The 22,500-nt window shown below is 35.9% G+C and overlaps 1 pseudogene; it reads left to right on the top strand.

Moving 5' to 3' along the window:
- The window catches only part of LOC133564737 (cGMP-inhibited 3',5'-cyclic phosphodiesterase 3A-like), a 166,576-nt pseudogene that overhangs the window by 64,797 nt on the left and 79,279 nt on the right, over positions 1-22,500 (top strand).

A 22,500-nucleotide genomic window follows, 5' to 3' on the forward strand; every position in this document is an offset into this window, starting at 1 on the left:
TTTATTGCTACCACACACATTTCCGAAAGCTAACATTAGCATTAGCATTTTGATTTGGACATCGAAAGTCACTTAACTCGTTTAGCAGGAACAGAGCCCAGGCAGCATCCTTGGAAAATCCCTCACATCTTTGAGCTCAGAGAAAACTTTTCGTTTCTTTGGTCGTTTTGCAGCTTCTGCCATGACAACAGTAATTGCACGCAGGCGTTCGCTTTGACTTACGTCTTTTTAACAAAAGGGAATTGATGTATGGCGTAAATCAAGTCAGCATATTTGTAGTTTTTTGTGTGGCTAGGTTCCTGCCACCCTCCTTAAAGTCGCTAAGTGTAAAAATAGAATCGATACAGACCTCCTCAGGCACAACAGAGGTGTCATTCAACTAGTTGTAAGTCCATGTATCATCCCAAAAGTTATGAAGATATATTATGAAGGTTGAAAAGTTACTTAGTGCTGCTTTAAAATGTGTCACGGACTAATCACGCGGTCTCTCTGGGCCTTTATGCCGGGAACAATCAATCATCTCCTTCTCCCTCGCCGCCAGCACCGCCGTGTCTTTACCGCATCGTCGAACTGACTCGCAAATGTTTTTTGCATCCGATAAGTCATGCATGTTATATAATGTGAGCTTTCGGTTGTCCACATCTGGCCTGTGATAGGCTCCAGCTCACCTGTGACCCTAATAGGGCTTGAAACCGTATCACGATGCAAGTGTTTTGATATCATTCGATACGGAGAATTATTGATCATTTTATGTCCGACGGGACATGAGGAACTGGAAAAGGAAGATTAAATGTAAATATTTTTGTTTTAAATGTAAACTTCCTGTAATTATTATCCCCTCAGTTATTAAGGCACAAAGGGGAATGTCAGCACAAGAATGGAAAACAAACAATGTAAACAAAATAGTAAAATCACTTTGAACACTAAATAAGTTCTTAATAAGAACGTGCAAAAATAATACAAAAATAGTACAAGTTGAGAAAATGTAAACGGAGAAAACTATTACAGCTAGGAAAATAATGGCTGTGTAACATTATTTTGCCCTCATTATTATTTAACTATGGACATGAGTTTGTGTTATGCAGTAATTATTTAAATACTATGATTATATCAATAATTATTTCTTTTTTTTAAGCAACTATGAAAAATAAGGAGCAGGAAAATAATACATTTATTTTGAATGTAACCTTCCTGTGATTATAATCGCCTCAGCTATAGAGGCGGAAAGAAAATGTCAACACAAGCATGGAAAACACTCAAAAATGTAAACAAAGTAGTAAAATCACTTTGAACACTAAATAAGTTCTTAGGAAGGTGCTAAAATAATACAAAAATAGTGCAAGTTTAGAAAGTATAAACAGAGAAACCTCAGAAAAACTATTACAGCTAGGAAAATAATGGCTGTGTAACATTATTTTGCCCTCTTATTATTATTTAACTATGGACATGAATTTGTGTTATGCATTAATTATTTAAATACTATCATTATATCAATAATTATTGCATTTTTTTTATCAACTATGAAAAATAAGGAGCAGGAAAATAATACATTTATTTTGAATGTAACCTTCCTGTCATTATAATCGCCTCAGCTATCAAGGCGGAAAGAAAATGTCAACACAAGCACGGAAAACACTCAAAAATGTAAACAAAGTAGTAAAATCACTTTGAACACTAAATAAGTTCTTAATAAGAAGGTGCAAAAATAATACAAAAATAGTGCAAGTTGAGAAAATGTAAGCAGAGAAACCTCAGAAAAACTATTACAGCTAGGAAAATAATGGCTGTGTAACATTATTTTGCCCTCTTATTATTATTTAACTGTGGACATGAATTTGTGTTATGAATTAATTATTTAAATACTATGATTATATCAATAATTATTTCTTTTTTTTAAGCAACTATGAAAAAAAAGGAGCAGGAAAATAATACATTTATTTACCTTCCTGTGATTATAATTGCCTCAGCTATCGAGGCGGAAAGGAAATGTCAACACAAGCATGGAAAACACTCAAAAATGTAAACAAAGTAGTAAAATCACTTTGAACACTAAATAAGTTCTTAGGAAGGTGCTAAAATAATACAAAAATAGTGCAAGTTTAGAAAGTATAAACAGAGAAACCTCGGAAAAACTATTTTTTGCAGGTTTACAAGAAAACAGAATAATAAAATGAAACTGAACACTTGACAATAAGCTCTTAAAAAGAAGGTGCAAAAATAAGGAATGTGTAAGAAAATAGTGCAAAGTGTGAAAATGTAAACGGAGAAACCTGACAAAAATTATTTTCTGCATTTTAGTGCCAGGAAGTTACAGCTGTGCTCTAAAAAGTGAGTGCGTGGCACTCAGAAAATAGTTATTTTCAGGTTTACTGTCAGGTTCAAACCCCGATGTTATCTATTAAACAGACGAGAAGCAAGGAATTAAACAGAGACAGGATTCAATTTAGCTCAATGAGGAGAAACGCCTGGGCTGTACTCTTCGTACAGTCGTCCACCACACTCTGACAGAAGGATTGCACGGCTCATCTTTTATTTGGACTTTCCCTGATTACATGGCAACGGGGGGAGGGGGGGTCGTAAACAGCCGTCGCCCTTTGTCACAAAAGAGTTCAAAGAAAAAAAATGCCTGGAGCTTGCGTCAGGTCCTGCCTCCTCTCCGCTTTGTAGATCTCGGGTCAAGGAAAAATCTTCCTGTGGATTACAACGGATCAAAGAAACCGACACCTTCATGTCGCTTCCCATCTAGACAGTGGAGTTTTTACAAGCCTTTTGCTTGGTGAGATCAAAGACAGCTTTTGTCCTCTCGCCGGGAACTCATGGAAACACAAAGTTTTGTCATAACTTAGACACAATTTTTCTGGCATTTACATTTTCACACTCTGCACTAGTTTCTTACACTTTATCGAGCTTTTCTTACACATTCCTTATTTTTGCACCTTCATTTTTAAGAGCTTATTGTTAAGTGTTCAATGTCATTTTACTACTTTGTTTACAGTGTGTCCCATGCTTGTTATGTTTTACTAAGGACTGAGGGGAGGTGACGGCAACAGACATCAGAGGAAGTAAAGTTTTGAATATTTTTTATATGTAGACACTATATATAATAAACAAACAATAATAATTAAACTAACCAAGGAAATGGAGCGTGACATAATCCAAGAGTGTGTATGGTGTAAGACCATGTGTGTAGATTAGCTGTTGAGTGTTACCTTAAATGTTGAACAAGAGCGAAGGAACACGGACGTCCGTGAAGTAGGCAGATGATCCAAGGCGAGCGAGAGGCGTCGAGAGGAACGTGTCCAAGCGGAAGGTCGAGAAACCAAAAGGGCAGCAACAGGGGATCACAGGAGAAAAACGGGAACAACGGAAACACGGAAGTCACGGGGGAAGAGCGAGCCTGACACGGGGATGCTTACAAAGGTATAGAAGACTATACTCCGGCACGGCATGGCAGTTTCTGCGGGCTTAAGAAGGCAGCTCGTTCATCCCAGGCAGGTGTGCTGATTTCCGATTGACTGCAGCCGTGTGGAGGTGCGTCCGCAGCCGCTTGTGTTGACATTTCCTTATAATTAAACTAACCAAGGAAATAGAGCGTGACATAATCCAAGAGTGTGTGTAGATTAGCTGTTGAGTGTTACCTTAAATGTTGAACGAGAGCGAAGGAACACGGACGTCCGTGAAGTAGGCAGATGATCCAAGGCGAGCGAGACGAAACGTGTCCAAGCGGAAGGTGGAGAAACCAAAAGGTCAGTCCGGGAGGCTAGGGGAACAACAGGGGATCACAGGAGAAAAACGGGAACAACGGAAACACGGAAGTCACGGGGGAAGAGCGAGCCAGACACGGGGATGCTTACAAAGGTATAGAAGACTATACTCCGGCACGGCATTGCAGTTTGTGCGGGCTTAAGAAGGCAGCTCGTTCATCCCAGGCAGGTGTGCTGATTTCCGATTGACGGCAGCCGGGCGGAGGTGCGTCCGCAGCCGCTTGTGTTGACATTTCCTTATAATTAAACTAACCAAGGAAATGGAGCGTGACATAATCCAAGAGTGTGTGTAGATTAGCTGTTGAGTGTTACCTTAAATGTTGAACGAGAGCGAAGGAACACGGACGTCCGTGAAGTAGGCAGATGATCCAAGGCGAGCGAGACGAAACGTGTCCAAGCGGAAGGTGGAGAAACCAAAAGGTCAGTCCGGGAGGCTAGGGGAACAACAGGGGATCACAGGAGAAAAACCGGAACAACGGAAACACGGAAGTCACGGGGGAAGAGCGAGCCAGACACGGGGATCCTTACAAAGGTATAGAAGACTATACTCCGGCACGGCATGGCAGTTTGTGCGGGCTTAAGAAGGCCGCTCGTTCATCCCAGGCAGGTGTGCTGATTTCCGATTGACTGCAGCTGGGCGGAGGTGCGTCCGCAGCCGCTTGTGTTGACATTTCCTTATAATTAAACTAACCAAGGAAATGGAGCGTGACATAATCCAAGTGTGTGTAGATTAGCTGTTGAGTGTTACCTTAAATGTTGAACGAGAGCGAAGGAACACGGACGTCCGTGAAGTAGGCAGATGATCCAAGGCGACCGAGAGGCATCGAGAGAAACGTGTCCAAGCGGAAGGTCGGGAAACCAATAGGGCAGTCCGGGAGGCAAGGGGAACAACAGGGGATCACAGGAGAAAAACGGGAACAACGGAAACACGGAAGACTTTACATGGCATGGCAGGTTGTGCGGGCTTAAGAAGGCAGCTCGTTCATCCCAGGCAGGTGTGCTGATTTCCAATTGACTGCAGCCGGGCGGAGGTGCGTCCGCAGCCGCTTGTGTTGACATTTCCTTCCTGCCTTAATAGCTGAGCGTATTATAATCAGAGCAAGATTACATTTGAAATAAATACAAATTATACTCCTTACTTTCTATAGTTCATAAAACATTAAATATCAATATCGACCAATACAAAACACTTATATCTTGATGCATTTTTCAACCGTTCTCCCCAAACTTATATTGTGTCATAAATGGTGCGTACGCCGCAGATGTCTGTTGGGATTTTAGCAGTCACCGGATAAAGTTTTCAACTTTTAAGGTCCGTCAAAGGTAGACGTCCAGGTGCTCGCGTGCAGGTCACCCACAGAGTCCATTACTGCCAGGTAATGGCTGAATGTCACAATAGCAGGATGTCGTAAAGCTTTTGGAGTGCTCTAATGGGTTTTGTTCAGCTTGAGGTGACACACACACACACACACACACACACACACACACACACACGCAGTCATGTGATCTTCCAGGAAACAATCTCTCCCGTATTACTCATCAGCCGACATGGTTGAGTCGTTAACACAATTTAGTGTCAAAAATACATTCTGTGCCGGTGTTCCCTTTCAAACTCCAGGATTTGATTTACTAACACAGAAAGGGAAAAAAAAAATAATAATGCAGACTTGTTGACTTGACCCACGACACTCCCGCTGTCTAAAAAAATGTTTGTTTAAGGAGACTCTAAATCAGGAAGGCCCAATTTGTTTTCACACAGTTCGAGGGCCACGTGTAAGCGTAAATATTTGATAAATAAATTCATGTTTAGGGATTCGACACATGATAATTGTATACTATGTATTTGATTATTGTATTTTTTACATACACTGTAAAAAAAAACAACTAGATTTTGCAGTAAAATTTTACTGTATTTTTTTTTTTTACAGCATTTTACAGACCCCGTTTCCATACGAGTTGGGAAATTGTGTTAGATGTAAATATAAACAGAATACAATGATTTGCAAATCATTTTCAACCCATATTCAGTTGAATGCACTACAAAGACAACATATTTGATGTTCAAACTCATAAACTTTTGTTTTTTTTTGCAAGTAATAATTAACTTAGAATTTCATGGCTGCAACATGTGCCAAAGTAGTTGGGAAAGGGCATGTTCACCACTGTGTTACATCACCTTTTCTTTTAACAACACTCAATAAACGTTTGGGAACTGAGGAAACTAATTGTTGAAGCTTTGAAAGTGGAATTCTTTCCCATTCTTGTTTTATGTAGAGCTTCAGTCCTTCAACAGTTCGGGGTCTCCGCTGTCGTATTTTACGCTTCATAATGCGCCACACGTTTTCCATGGAAGACAGGTCTGGACTGCAGGCGGGCCAAGAAAGTACCCGCACTCTTTTTTTACGAAGCCACACTGTTGTAACATGTGCTGAATGTGGCTTGGACATGTCTCGCTGAAATAAGCAGGGGCGTCCATGAAAAAGACAGCGCTTAGATGGCAGCATATGTTGTTCTAAAACCTGTATGTACCTTTCAGCATTAATGGTGCCTTCACAGATGTGTAAGTTACCCATGCCTTGGGCACTAATGCACCCCCATACCATCACAGATGCTGGCTTTTGAACTTTGCGTCGATAAAAGTCTGGATGGTTCGCTTCCCCTTTGGTCCGGATGACACAATGTCGAATGTTTCCAAAAGCATTTTGAAATGTGGACTCGTCAGACCACAGAACACTTGTTCACTTTGCATCAGTCCATCTTAGATGATATCGGGCCCAGAAAAGCCGGCGGTTTTTCTGGATGTTGTTGATAAATGGCTTTCGCTTTGCATAGTAGAGCTTTAACTTTCACTTACAGATGTAGCGACGAACTGTATTTAGTGACAGTGGTTTTCTGAAGTGTTCCTGAGCCCATGTGGTGATATCCTTTAGAGATTGATGTAGTTTTTTGATACAGTGCCGTCTGAGAGATCGAAGTTCACAATCATTCAATGTTGGTTTCCGGCCATGCCGCTTACGTGGAGGGATTTCTCCAGATTCTCTGAACCTTTTGATGATATTATGGACCGTAGATGTTGAAATCCCCAAATTTTTTGCAATTGCACTTTGAGAAACGTTGTTCTTAAACTGTTTGACTATTTGCTCACGCAGTTGTGGACAAAGGGGTGTACCTCGCCCCATCCTTTCTTGTGAAAGACTGAGCATTTTTTGGGAAAGCTGTTTTTATACCCAATCATGGCACCCACCTGTTCCCAATTAGCCTGCACACCTGTGGGATGTTCCAAATAAGTGTTTGATGAGCATTCCTCAACTTTATCAGTATTTATTGCCACCTTTCCCAACTTTTTTGTCACTTGTTGCTGGCATCAAATTGTAAACTTAATGATTATTTGCAAAAAAAAAAAAAAGTTTATCAGTTTGAACATCAAATATGTTGTCTTTGTAGCATATTCAACTGAATATGGGTTGAAAATGATTTGCAAATCATTGTATTCTGTTTATATTTACATCTAACACAATTTCCCAACTCAAATAGATACGGGGTTTGTACATTAAATAGAAAAGGAGTACTTCATGCTTTTTTTTACAGTAAAACTCTAGCAACTGAGCACTCAGTTTTGTTGTTTTTTACCGTAAAATCTATTGTCTGTGAAGGCACCGAAGGAACTATGCGTCTTTGTGTGTTGGCAGAGCAGCACATAGTGTTATGTCTACTAGATGGAGTTGACGGCACGGACACTAGGGGGCAGTAAAGCTCTAGGATTTATTTTATACAGCAGTGTTTCTCAAATGGGGGTACGCGTACCCCTGGGGGTACTTGGAGGTATGCCAAGGGGTATGTGAGATTTTTAAAAAATATTCTAAAAATAGCAACATTTCAAAAATCCTTGTTAAATATATTAATTGAATAATACTTCAACAAAATATGAATGTAAGTTCATAAACTGCGAAAACAATGCAATATTCAGTGTTGACAGCTAGATTTTTTGTGGACATTTCACATAAATATTGATGTGAAAAATTTATTTTTTTTTGTGAAGAAATGTTTAGAATTAAGTTCATGAATCCAGATGGATCTCTATTACAATCCCCAAAGAGGGCCCTTTAAGTTGATGATTACTTCTATGTGTGGAAAATTCTTTATTTATAATTGAATCACTTGTTTATTTTTCAACAAGTTTTCAGTCATTTTTAGATATTTTTTTTTCCAAATAGTTCAAGAAAGACCACTACAAATGAGCAATATTTTTGCACTGTTATACATTTTAATTAATCAGAAACTGATGACATAGTGCTGTATTTTACTTCTTTATCTCTTTTTTTTCAACCAAAAATGCTTTGCTCTGATTAGTGGGAACCTGAATAGAAAAAAAAATTTCACTGAAAAAAGGTTGAGAACCACTAATATACAGTGTTTACCCCAGAAAATGTGTTAGTTAAGGTGGTGTCTCTCTAGGGGGAAAGGGGCGGACGGGGAAGGGGCTGGGTGGGTGTAAGGAACCATCCCGTCTCCATCTCATCGGCGTCCTGGGGGGGCAATAGACTACAGACTGTGGTGAAGTAGGCCGGCTTCGTCGCATGAAAATGCCTACAATTTTAGGTTGTGTTTTCCGCTCCCTATGCTGAATGGCAATATACAATATCATTATATTTTTTCCGTAAAGTAAAAACAAAACAGTCCCAGTTACCTGAGATACTTAAGTATGTCTTTATTTTGTCTTAGTAAGTCAATATTTACTAAGTAAAAATAATGACAAAGTCAAATTAATGCAAGAGGCGTTTGAAAAAGTTCTTGCATTACTGTGGATGAAAATAGCAAGATGGACATTCGCCGGACGTATAAACACATGAATAAATGTCCAGCGAGGGTACGAGTTGGGCACAGATACCAGCAGAGTGGCACAGGAGCCCGAGGGTGAAGCAGATGGGCGAGAAGATAAAAAAAAAAAGTGTCACGTCAGCTCTTTTGCTTGGTTTGTTGCCTCTTTTTGGGGAGAGAAGGCTGGAAACCTCTGGACTGCTTTGAGTATCTTCATTTGCCAGCCTTTGCTAACACTTCAACCAGACCTGGGGAAATTAAGGCCCGGGGGCCACATGCGGCCCGTTAAGCTTTTCAATCCGGCCCCGCCGGACATTCCCAAATATTTTTTTTTAGATCTTTAAGATGGAAAGTGTAGCTGCCATTATGAAGTGCAGTCATGTTTTCAAAGTCTTGTACTATATAACATATTTCAACGGTTGGAATCTGCGCTTTTGCATATTTTAGTGACAAGTCTTGTCCTGATACCAATATTATTTTGATACTTTTCGGTAGTTTGATACTTTTCTAAATAGAGGGGACCAGAAAAAAATTGCTATAATGGCTTTATTTTGACAAAAATTTCTTACAAACCCTGTTTCCACATGAGTTGGGAAATTGTGTTAGATGTAAATATAAACAGAATACAATGATTTGCAAAACCTTTTCAACCCTTATTCAGTTGAATGCACTACAAAGACAACATATTTCATGTTCAAACTGATAAACTTTTTTTTTTTTGCAAATAATAATTAACTTAGAATTTCATGGCTGCAACACGTGCCAAAGTAGTTGGGAAAGGGCATGTTCACCACTGTGTTACATCACCTTTTCTTTTAACAACACTCAATAAACGTTTGGGAACTGAGGAAACTAATTGTTGAAGCTTTGAAAGCGGAATTCTTTCCCATTCTTGTTTTATGTAGAGCTTCAGTCGTTCAGCAGTCCGCGGTCTCCGCTGTCGTATTTTACGCTTCATAATGCGCCACACATTTTCCATGGGAGACAGGTATGGACTGCCAGGAAAGTACCCGCACTCTTTTTTTTACAAAGCCACGCTGTTGTAACATGGGCTGAATGAGGCTTGGCATTGTCTTGCTGAAATAAGCAGGGGCGTCCATGAAAAAAGACGGCGCTTAGATGGCAGCATATGTTGTTCCAAAACCTGTGTGTACCTTTCAGCATTAATGGTGCCTTCACAGATGTGTAAGTTACCCATGCCTTGGGCACTAATGCACCCCCATACCATCACAGATGCTGGCTTTTAAACTTTACGTCAATAACAGTCTGGATGGTTTGCTTCCCCTTTGGTCCGGATGACACGATGTCGAATATTTCCAAAAACAATTTGAAATGTGGACTCGTCAGACCACAGAACACTTTTCCACTTTGCATCAGTCCATCTTAGATGATCTCGGGCCCATAGAAGCCAGCAGCGTTTCTGGATGTTGTTGATAAATGGCTTTCGCTTTACATAGTAGAGCTTTAACTTGCACTTACAGATGTAGCGACAAACTGTATTTAGTGACAGTGGTTTTCTGAAGTGTTCTTGAGCCCATGTGGTGATATCCTTTAGAGACTGATGTCGGTTTTTGATACAGTGCTGTCTGAGGGATCGAAGGTCACGATCATTCAATGTTGGTTTCCAGCCATGCTGCTTACGTGGAGTGATTTTTCCAGATTCTCTGAACCTTTTGATGATATTTTGGACCGTAGATGTTGAAATCCCTAAATTTCTTGTGATTGCACTTTGAGAAACGTTGTTCTTAAACTGTTTGACTATTTGCTCACGCAGTTGTGGACAAAGGGGTGTACCTCGCCCCATCCTTTCTTGTGAAAGACTGAGCATTTTTTGGGAAGCTGTTTTTATACTCAATCATGGCACCCACCTGTTCCCAATTAGCCTGCACACCTGTGGGATGTTCCAAATAAGTGTTTGATGAGCATTCCTCAACTTTATCAGTATTTATTGCCACTTTTCCCAACTTCTTTGTCACGTGTTGCCGGCATCAAATTCTAAAGTTAATGATTATTTGCAAAAAAAAAAAAAAAATGTTTATGAGTTTGAACATCAAATATGTTGTCTTTGTAGCATATTCAACTGAATATGGGTTGAAAATGATTCGCAAATCATTGTATTCCGTTTATATTTACATCTAACACAATTTCCCACCTCATATGGAAACGGGGTTTATATATCCAACAAACAGAAAAAGTCTGAAGCTAAAGTCACTGAGACTTTTTTAAGCGCAAGAATTACGACTAAAGTGGTGACGCTATATTTTCAATTGCACTGTAATTCATTTAAGAAAACTATTCATTCTTAAATTAGTTTATTTATATCAAACAAACAGAAAAAGTCTGAAGTTAAAGTCATAGAAAAGTTTTTTAAGCGCAAGAATTACGACTAAAGTGGTGACGCTATATATATTCATTTGCAATTTAATTTATTAGCAGTTTCGTTACCAAACAATTATTACTATTTATTGTGAATTTAATTGAAGACTTCGGCGAAATTGACCCACTTGCCTTCCTCCTCTCGTCTTCCCCAGCCGTCGGGCACCAGCGTGGTGGTGGACATCTCGGTGATGGGTGAGGCCCACGGTTTGATATCAGACCTGCTGGCGGACCCCTCGCTGCCTCCCAACACCTGCAGCTCACTGAAGGCTGTCAGCAGCCTCCTCAGCACCCAGATTAGCCTCCAGCCGCTCCACCGGCCCCACGTGACGCCCGTCACGCACACCTGCTCCGACTCGGAGGACGGGCCCGATAAGGCGGAGAGACTGGCCATTCCGAAGGTGGGTGTTTTTATCTTCAGTGGAACAAAGCACTAAATGAAGTCATGATTTAATATTACATCCAGGAGGAGAGCGTCCGTGAAGTACACGGCGGGAGCTTTAGCTTCAGACGCCTTCTGTTTGTTTGATATAAATAAACAAAGAACTAGCAGCAAACTGGGACTCCATACACAGTGTGGAGCCGCTCTACTAGGTTAATATTCTTCACCTCCATTACGGCGAATAAACCACATTTCACTGGCAAATACTAATAAAGCACTGCAGTACTAATGAAGTAAAAACGGTACTATACTGCTTCTGAAAAATATCTGCGCTTTTTAATTATTTCCCCGGACACGCATGGAGTTAGAAAAGGGAGAATTTGGCGCATTTTGGCTTAAAAACTAACTTGAAGCTATAAACACTAAAGCTGTGTTTTCATTGGCGCTATAATTTTATTGACAGTATATTGAAGATACGTATTCATGCTTAAATTTGTTTATTTATATCAAACAAAAAGAAGAAGTCTGAAGCTAAAGTCCTTGAGAAGTTTTTAAGCGCAAGAATTAAGACTAAAGTAGTGAAGCTGTATTTTCATTTGCGCTATAATTTTATTGACAGTTTATTGAAGATACGTATTAATTCTTAAATTTGTTTATTTATATCAAAATGTGTTTATTTATATCAAAAAATTCTCAATGACGTTAGCTTCAGACTTCTTCTAACGTCATTGAGAATTTTTTTAAGCGCAAAAATTACGACTAAAGTGGTGACGCTATATTTTCATTTGCGCTATAATTTTATTGACAGTTTATTGAGGATATGTATTAGTTCTTAAATTGGTTATTTATATCAAACAAATGGAGGAAGTCTGAAGCTAACGTCATTGATAATTTTTTTAAGCGCAAGAATTACGACTAAAGTGGTGATGCTATATTTTCATTTGCTCTGTAATTTATTTAGGAAAAATATTCATTCTTAAATTACTTGATTTATATCAAACAAACAGAAAAATTCTGAAGCTAAAGTCATTGAGAATTTTTTTAAGCGCAAGAATTACGACTAAAGTGGTGAAGCTGTATTTTCATTTGCGCTATAATTTTATTGACAGTTTATTGAAGATACGTATTCATGCTTGAATTTGTTCATTTATATCAAACAAACAGAAGAAGTCTCAAGCTAAAGTCATTGAGAAGTTTTTTAAGCGCAAGAATTAAGACTAAAGTGGTGACGCTATATTTTCATTTGCTCTGTAATTTATTTAAGAAAAATATTCATTCTTAAATTACTTGATTTATATCAAACAAACAGAAAAAGTCTGAAGCTAAGGTCATTGATAATTTTTTTAAGCGCAAAAATGACGACTAAAGTGGTGACGCTATATTTTCATTTGCTCTATAATTTTATTGACAGTTTATTGAGGATACGTATTCATTCTTATGTGTTTATTTATATCAAACAAACAGAAGAAGTCTGAAGCTAAAGTCCTTGAAGTTTTTTAAGCGCAAGAATTACGACTGAAGTAGTGAAGCTGTATTTTCATTTGCGCTATAATTTACTGACAGTTTATTGAAGACACGTATTCATGCTTAAATTTGTTTATTTATATCAAACAAACAGAAGAAGTCTGAAGCTAAAGTCATTGAGACGTTTTTTAAGCGCAAGAATTAAGACTAAAGTAGTGAAGCTGTATTTTCATTTGAGCTATAATTTTATTGACAGTTTATTGAAGATACGTATTCATGATTAAATGTGTTTATTTATATCAAACAAACAGAAGAAGTCTGAAGCTAAAGTCCTTGAAGTTTTTTAAGCGCAAGAATTACGACTGAAGTAGTGAAGCTGTATTTTCATTTGCGCTATAATTTACTGACAGTTTATTGAAGACACGTATTCATGCTCAATTTTTTTTATTTATATCAAACAAACAGAAGAAGTCTGAAGCTAAAGTCATTGAGAAGTTTTTTAGGCGCAAGAATTAAGACTAAAGTAGTGAAGCTGTATTTTCAGTTGCGCTATAATTTTATTGACAGTTTATTGAAGATACGTATTCATTCTTATATGTGTTTATTTATATCAAACAAACAGAAGAAGTTTGTAGCTAAAGTCATTGAGAAGTTTTTTAAGCGCAATAATTAAGACTAAAGTAGTGAAGCTGTATTTTCATCTGCGCTATAATTTTATTGACAGATTATTGAAGATACGTATTCATGCTTAAATGTGTTTATTTATATCAAACAAACAGAAGAAGTCTGAAGCTAAAGTCCTTGAGAAGTTTTTTAAGCGCAAGAATTACGACTGAATTAGTGAAGCTGTATTTTCATTTGCGCTATAATTTTATTGACAGTTTATTGAAGATACGTATTCATGCTTGAATTTGTTCATTTATATCAAACAAACAGAAGAAGTCTGAAGCTGACGTCATTGAGAAGTTTTTTAAGCGCAAAAATTACGACTAAAGTGGTGACGCTATATTTTCATTTGCGCTATAATTTTATTGACAGTTTATTGAGGATACGTATTAGTTCTCAAATTGGTTATTTATATCAAATAAATGGAGGAAGTCCGAAGTTAAAGTCATTGAGAAGATTTTTAAGCGCAATAATTACGACTAAAGTGGTGACGCTATATTTTCATTTACTCTATAATTTATTTAAGAAAAATATTAATTCTTAAATTACTTGATTTATATCAAACAAACAGAAAAAGTCTGAAGCTAAAGTCATTGAGAAGTTTTTTAAGCGCAAGAATTACAACTGAAGAAGTGAAGCTGTATTTTCATTTGCGCTATAATTTTATTGACAGTTTGTTGAAGATACGTATCCTTTTTTAAATGTGTTTATTTATATCAAACAAACAGAAGAAGTCTGAAGCTAAAGTCATTGAGAAGTTTTTAAGCACAAGAATTAAGACTAAAGTAGTGAAGCTGTATTTTCATTTGCGCTATAATTTTATTGACAGTTTATTGAAGATACGTATTCATGCTTAAATTTGTTCATTTATATCAAACAAACAGAAGAAGTCTGAAGCTAACGTCATTGAGAAGTTTTTAAGCGCAAGAATTAAGACTAAAGTAGTGAAGCTGTATTTTCATTTGCGCTATAATTTTATTGACAGTTTATTGAAGATACGTATTCATTCTTAAATGTGTTTATTTATATCAAACAAACAGAAGAAGTCTGAAGCTAAAGTCCTTGAAGTTTTTTAAGTGCAAGAATTACGACTAAAGTAGTGAAGCTGTATTTTCATTTGCGCTATAATTTTATTGACAGTTTATTGAAGATACGTATTCATTCTTATGTGTTTATTTATATCAAACAAACAGAAGAAGTCTGAAGCTAAAGTCATTGAGAAGTTTTTTAAATGCAAGAATTAAGACTAAAGTAGTGAAGCTGTATTTTCATTTGCGCTATAATTTTATTGACAGTTTATTGAAGATACGTATTTATTCTTAAATGTGTTTATTTATATCAAACAAACAGAAGAACTCTGAAGCTAAAGTCATTTAGAAGTTTTTTAAGCGCAAGAATTAAGACTTAAGTAGTGAAGCTGTATTTTCATTTGCGCTATAATTTTATTGACAGTTTATTGAAGATACGTATTCATTCTTACATGTGTTTATTTATATCAAACAAACAGAAGAAGTCTCAAGCTAAAGTCATTGAGAAGTTTTTAAGCGCAAGAATTAAGACTAAAGTAGTGAAGCTGTATTTTCATTTGCGCTATAATTTTATTGACAGTTTATTGAAGATACGTATTAATTCTTAAATGTGTTTATTTATATCAAACAGAAAAAGTCTGATGCTAAAGTCATTTAGAAGTTTTTAAGCGCAAGAATTAAGACTAAAGTAGTGAAGCTGTATTTTCATTTGCGCTATAATTTTATTGACAGTTTATTGAAGACACGTATTCATGCTTAAATTTGTTTATTTATATCAAACAAACAGAAGAAGTCTGAAGCTAAAGTCATTGAGAAGTTTTTTACGCGCAAGAATTAGGACTGAAGTAGTGAAGCTGTATTTTCATTTGCGCTATAATTTTATTGACAGTTTATTGAAGATACGTATTCATTCTTAAATCCATCCATCCATTTTCTACCGCTTATTCGCTTTCGGGGTCGCGGGGGGCGCTGGCGCCTATCTCAGCTACAATCGGGCGGAACAGAAGAAGTCTGTAGCTAAAGTCATTGAGAAGTTTTTTAAACGCAAGAATTAAGACTAAAGTATTGAAGCTGTATTTTCATTTACGCAATATTTTATTGACAGTTTATTGAAGATACGTATTCATGCTTAAATTAGTTTATTTATTTCAAACAAACAGAAGAAGTCTGAAGCTAAAGTCATTGAGAAGTGTTTTAAGCGCAAGAATTAAGACTAAAGTAGTGAAGCTGTATTGTCATTTGGGCTATAATTTTATTGAGTTTATTGAAGATACGTATTCATTCTTAAATGTGTTTATTTATATCAAACAAACAGAAGAAGTCTGAAGCTAAAGTCATTTCGAAGTTTTTTAAGCGCAATAATTAAGACTAAAGTAGTGAAGCTGTATCTTCATTTGCGCTATAATTTTATTGACAGTTTATTGAAGTTACGTATTCATGCTTGAATTTGTTAATTTATATCAAACAAACAAAAGAAGTCTGACGCTAACGTCATTGAGAATTTTTTTAAGCGCAGAAATGACGACTAAAGTGATGACGCTATATTTTCATTTGCGCTATAATTTTATTGACAGTTTATTGAGGATACATATTTATTTTTAAATTAGTTATTTATATCAAACAAGCGGAGGAAGTCTGAAGTTAAAGTCATTGAGAAGTTTTTTAGCGCAAGAATTACGACTAAAGTGGTGACGCTATATTTTCATTTGCTCTGTAATTTATTTAAGAAAAATATTCATTCTTAAATTAGTTGATTTATATCAAACAAACAGAAAAAGTCTGTAGCTAAAGTCATTGAGAAGTTTTTTAAGCGCAATAATTAAGACTAAAGTAGTGAAGCTGTATTTTCATTTGCGCAATTATTTTATTGACAGTTTATTGAAGATACGTATTCATGCTTGAATTTGTTCATTTATATCAAACAAACAAAAGAAGTCTGACGCTAACGTCATTGAGAATTTTTTTAAGCGCAGAAATGACGACTAAAGTGATGACGCTATATTTTCATTTGCGCTATAATTTTATTGACAGTCTATTGAGGATGCATATTTATTTTTGAATTAGTTATTTATATCAAACAAACGGAGGAAGTCTGAAGTTCAAGTCATTGAGAAGTTTTTTAAGCGCAAGAATTACGACTAAAGTGGTGACGCTATATTTTCATTTGCTCTGTAATTTATTTAAGAAAAATATTCATTCTTAAATTAGTTGATTTATATCAAACAAACAGAAAAAGTCTGTAGCTAAAGTCATTGAGAAGTTTTTTAAGCGCAATAATTAAGACTAAAGTAGTGAAGCTGTATTTTCATTTGCGCTATAATTTTATTGACAGTTTATTGAAGATACGTATTCATGCTTGAATTTGTTCATTTATATCAAACAAACTGAAGAAGTCTGAAGCTAACGTCATTGAGAATTTTTTTAAGCGCAAAAATTACGACTAAAGTGGTGACGCTATATTTTCATTTGCGCTATAATTTTATTGACAGTTTATTGAGGATACGTATTTATTCTTAAATTGGTTATTTATATCAGACAAACAGAAGAAGTCTGTAGCTAAAGTCATTGAGAAGTGTTTTAAGCGCAAGAATTAAGACTTAAGTAGTGAAGCTGTATTTTCATTTGCGCTATAATTTTATTGACAGTTTATTGAAGATACGTATTCATTCTTACATGTGTTTATTTATATCAAACAAACAGAAGAGGTCTGAAGCTAAAGTCATTTAGAAGTTTTTTAAGCGCAAGAATTAAGACTAAAGTAGTGAAGCTGTATTTTCATTTGCGCTATAATTTTATTGACAGTTTATTGAAGATACGCATTCATTTTTAAATGTGTTAATTTATATCAAACAAACAGAAAAAGTCTGAAGCTAAAGTTATTGAGAAGTTTTTAAGCGCAATAGTTAAGACTAAAGTAGTGAAGCTGTATTTTCATTTGCGCTATAATTTTATTGACAGTTTATTGAAGATACGTATTCATGCTTGAATTTGTTCATTTATATCAAACAAACAGAAGAAGTCTGAAGCTAAAGTCATTGAGAAGTTTTTTAAGCGCAAGAATTAAGACTGAAGTAGTGAAGCTGTAATTTCATTTGTTCTGTAATTTATTTAAGAAAAATATTCATTCTTAAATTACTTGATTTATATCAAACAAACAGAAAAAGTCTGAAGCTAAAGTATTGAGAATTTTTTTAAGCGCAGGAATTACGACTAAAGTGGTGAGGCTATATTTTCATTTGCGCTATAATTTTATTGACAGTTTATTGAGGATACGTATTTATTCTTAAATTGGTTATTTATATCAGACAGATGGAGGAAGTCTGAAGCTAAAGTCATTGAGAAGTTTTTTAAGCACAAGAATTACAACTAAAGTGGTGACGCTATATTTTCATTTACGCAAACATTTTACTGACAGTTTATTGAAGATACGTTTTCATTCTTAAATTTGTGTATTTACATCAAACAAAGTCTGAAGCTGAAGTTATTGAGAATTTTTTTAAGCACAAGAATTACGACAAGTAGTTAAGCTGTATTTTCATTTGCGCAATAATTTTATTGACAGTTTATTGAAGATACGTATTCATGCTTAAATTTGTGTATTTACATCAAACAAAGTCAGAAGCTAAAGTCATTGAGAATTTTTTAAGCGCTAAAATTAAGCCTCAAGAAGTGAAGCTATATTTTCATTTGCGCTATAATTTCATTCACAGTTTATTGAGGATACGTATTCATTCTTTAATTACTTGATTTAGATCGAAAAAACAGAAAAAGTCTGAAGCTAAATTCATTGAGAAGTTTTTTAAGCGCAAATATTACGACTAAAGTGGTGACGCTATATTTTCATTTGCTCTGTAATTTATTTAAGAAAAATATTCATTCTTAAATTACTTGATTTATATCAAACAAACAGAAAAAGTCTGAAGCTAAAATATTGAGAATTTTTTTAAGCGCAAGAATTACGACTAAAGTGGTGAAGCTATATTTTCATTTGCACTATAATTTTATTCACAGTTTATTGAGGATACATATTTATTATTAAATTGGTTATTTATATCAAACAAACAGAACTCTGAAGCTAAAGTCATTGAGAAGTTTTTTAAGTGCAAGAATTACGACTAAAGTGGTGACGCTATATTTTCATTTACGCAAAGATTTTACTGACAGTTTATTGAAGATACGTATTCATGCTTAAATTTGTGTATTTACATCAAACAAAGTCAAATGTTAAAGTCATTGAGAATTTTTTTAAGCGCAAGATTTACGACAAGTAGTTAAGCTGTATTTTCATTTGCGCTATATTTTTATTGACAGTTTATTGAAGATACGTATTCATGCTTAAATTTGTGTATTTACATCAAACAAAGTCAGACGCTAAAGTCATTGAGAATTTTTTTAAGCGCTAAAATTAAAACTCAAGAAGTGAAGCTTTATTTTCATTTGGGCTATAATTTCATTGACAGTTTATTGAGGATACATATTCATTCTTAAATTACTTGATTTGTATCGAAAAAACAGAAAAAGTCTGAAACTAAAGTCATTGAGAAGTTTTTTAAGCGCAAATATTACGACTAAAGTGGTGACGCTATATTTTTATTTGCGCTATAATTTTATTAACAGTTTATTGAGGATACGTATTCATCCTTAAATTGGTTATTTATATCAAACAAACAGAAGAAGTCTGAAGCTAAAGTCATTGAGAAGTTTTTTAAGCGCAAGAGTTACGACTAAAGTGGTGACGCTATATTTTCATTTACGCTAAAATTTTACTGACAGTTTATTGAAGATGCGTATTCATGATTAAATGTGTTTCTTTATATCAAACAAACAGAAAAAGTCTGAAGCTAAAGTCATTGAGAAGTTTTTTAAGCGCAATAATTACGACTAAAGTGGTGAAGCTGTATTTTAATTTGCACTATAATATTTCAATAAAACTATTTATTCTTAAATTAGTTTATTTATATCAAACACACAGAAGAAGTCTGAAACTAAAGTCATTGAGAAGTTTTTTTAAGCGCAAGAATTACGACTAAAGTGGTGACGCTATGTTTTCATTTGCTCTGTAATATATTGAGGAAAAATATTCATTCTTAAATTACTTGATTGAGTTCTTGCTCTTGTTAGCTAACTAGCCACTAACTAGCCGCTAGTTAGCCGTTAGCTAGCTAACTAGTCCGTCCACAGTCGGTAGTGTTTTAGCCACTTCTAAATCACTAATTCTCGCCTCCGAAGCAACAAATAAAGTACGATTTGACAAGTATCATCCCTGCAGGACGAGGCATAGCTACACATGCTTCACTACACACTGTAGGAGGATACAACAGCTAACCGCTAACAGCAAGCAAGCGATCCTGAATGTAAACAAATGCCATGGGTGGTTCTACACAGACGTCGACTGTAATGATATTGAGTACAAGAGCCATATGTAGTCGATGCTACAATGATTACATCAATATTTTTTTAATAGATTTTGTCGCTTTTTATTCTTTATAAAGTCAGGAAATTACTTAGCTGTTGCGACTTAGTAACTAATTAGGTTACCATAGTAAGATTAAATTTAGTAAAAAATTTAATCTAATTTTTACTAATTGGATTAAAATTTTCGAAAAAAGGTTTCTGCAGAGAAAATGTGCTAAAAATATGTCACAATGTAACAAACTGAGCAGTGTTTATTTTTAATACATAGTGTAACCATACGTGTGTAAGTGTGGGTCTATACTAGTCTTGTGTAGGTCTATAAAAGGTCTTGTGTTGATGTGGAATAGACTTGCGTGGATCTGCCATTGTCTTGTGCGGGCTTATAAGTGTAATGCATGTCTGCGATAGTCTTGTGTATGTTTATAAGTCTTGTGTAGGTCTAAAAAGGTCTTGGGTTGATGTGGAATAGACTTGCGTGGATCTGCCATTGTCTTGTGCAGGCTTTTAAGTGTAATACATGTCTGCGATAGTCTTGTGTATGTTTATAAGTCTTGTGTAGGTCTAAAAAGGTCTTGGGTTGATGTGGAATAGACTTGCGTGGATCTGCCATTGTCTTGTGCAGGCTTTTAAGTGTAATACATATCTGCGATAGTCTTGTGTATGTTTATGAGTCTTGTGTAGGTCTAAAAGGTATTGTGTTGGTGTGGAATAGATCTGTGTAGATCTGTCACTGTCTTGTTTGGGTTTATAAGTGTAATGCATGTCTGTGATAGTCTTCTGTATTTTTACGAGTCTTGTGTAGGTCTATAAAAGGGCTTGTGTTGGTATGGAATAGACTTGCGTTGATCTGCCATTGTCCTGTGCAGGCTTCTAAGTGTAATACATGTCTGCGATAGTCTTGTGTATGTTTATAAGTCTTGTGTAGGTCTAAAAAGGTTTTGCGTTGGTGTGGAATAGACTTGCGTGGATCTGCCATTCTCTTGTGCGAGCTTATAAGTGTAATGCATGTCTGCGATAGTCTTGTGTATGTTTATGAGTCTTGTGTAGGTCTAAAAAGCTCTTGGGTTGGTGTGGAGTAGATTTGTGTAGATCTGTTACTGTCTTGTTTGGGTCTATAAGTGTAATGCATGTCTGTGATAGTCTTGTGTATGTTAATGAGTCTTGTGTAGGTCTATAAAAGGGCTTGTATTGGTGTGGAATAGACTTGCGTAGATCTGCCATTGTCTTGTGCGGGCTTATAAGTGTAATGCATGTCTGCTATAGTCTTGTGTATGTTTATGAGTCTTGTGTAGGTCTATAGAAGGCCTTGTGTTGGTGTGGAATAGACTTGCGTGGATCTGCCATTGTCTTGTGCAGGCTTCTAAGTGTAATACATGTCTGCGATAGTCTTGTGTATGTTTATGAGTCTTGTGTAGGTCTATAAAAGGCCTTGTGTTTGTGTGGAATAGACTTGTGTAGCTCTGCCATTGTCTTTTGCAGGCTTCTAAGTGTAATACATGTCTGCGATAGTCTTGTGTATGTTTATGAGTCTTGTGTAGGTCTAAAAAGCACTTGGGTTGGTGTGGAATAGACTTGTGTAGATCTCTCACTCTTGTTTGGGTCTATAAGTGTAATGCATGTCTGTGATAGTCTTGTGTATGTTAATGAGTCTTGTGTAGGTCTATAAAAGGGCTTGTATTGGTGTGGAATAGAATTGTGTAGATCTGTCACCGTCTTGTTTAGGTTTATAAGTGTAATGCATGTCTGTGATAGTCTTGTGTATTTTTATGAGTCTTGTGTAGGTCTATAAAAGGGCTTGTGTTGGTATGGAATAGACTTGCGTAGATCTGCCATTGTCTTGCGCAGGCTTCTAAGTGTAATACATGTCTGCGATAGTCTTGTGTATGTTTATGAGTCTTGTGTAGGTCTATAAAAGGCCTTGTGTTTGTGTGGAATAGACTTGTGTAGCTCTGCCATTGTCTTTTGCAGGCTTCTAAGTGTAATACATGTCTGCGATAGTCTTGTGTATGTTTATGAGTCTTGTGTAGGTCTAAAAAGCTCTTGTGTTGGTGTGGAATAGACTTGTGTAGATCTCTCACTGTCTTGTTTGGGTCTATAAGTGTAATGCATGTCTGTGATAGTCTTGTGTATGTTAATGAGTCTTGTGTAGGTCTATAAAAGGGCTTGTATTGGTGTGGAATAGACTTGTGTAGATCTGTCACCGTCTTGTTTGGGTTTATAAGTGTAATGCATGTCTGTGATAGTCTTGTGCATGTTAATGAGTCTTGTGTAGGTCTATAAAAGGGCTTGTGTTGGTATGGAATAGACTTGCGTAGATCTGCCATTGTCTTGTGCAGGCTTCTAAGTGTAATACATGTCTGCGATAGTCTTGTGTATGTTTATAAGTCTTGTATAGGTCTAAAAAGGTATTGGGTTGGTGTGGAATAGACTTGTGTAGATCTGTCACTGTCTTGTTTGGGTTTATAAGTGTAACGCATGTCTGTGATAGTCTTGTGTATGTTTATGAGTCTTGTGTAGATCTAAAAAGGTCTTGTGTTGGTTGGGAATAGACTTGCGTGGATCTAAAAAAAACATTAAAAAAATATTT

Source organism: Nerophis ophidion, linkage group LG13, assembly GCF_033978795.1.
Source record: "Nerophis ophidion isolate RoL-2023_Sa linkage group LG13, RoL_Noph_v1.0, whole genome shotgun sequence".
Lineage (NCBI taxonomy): Eukaryota > Metazoa > Chordata > Actinopteri > Syngnathiformes > Syngnathidae > Nerophis > Nerophis ophidion.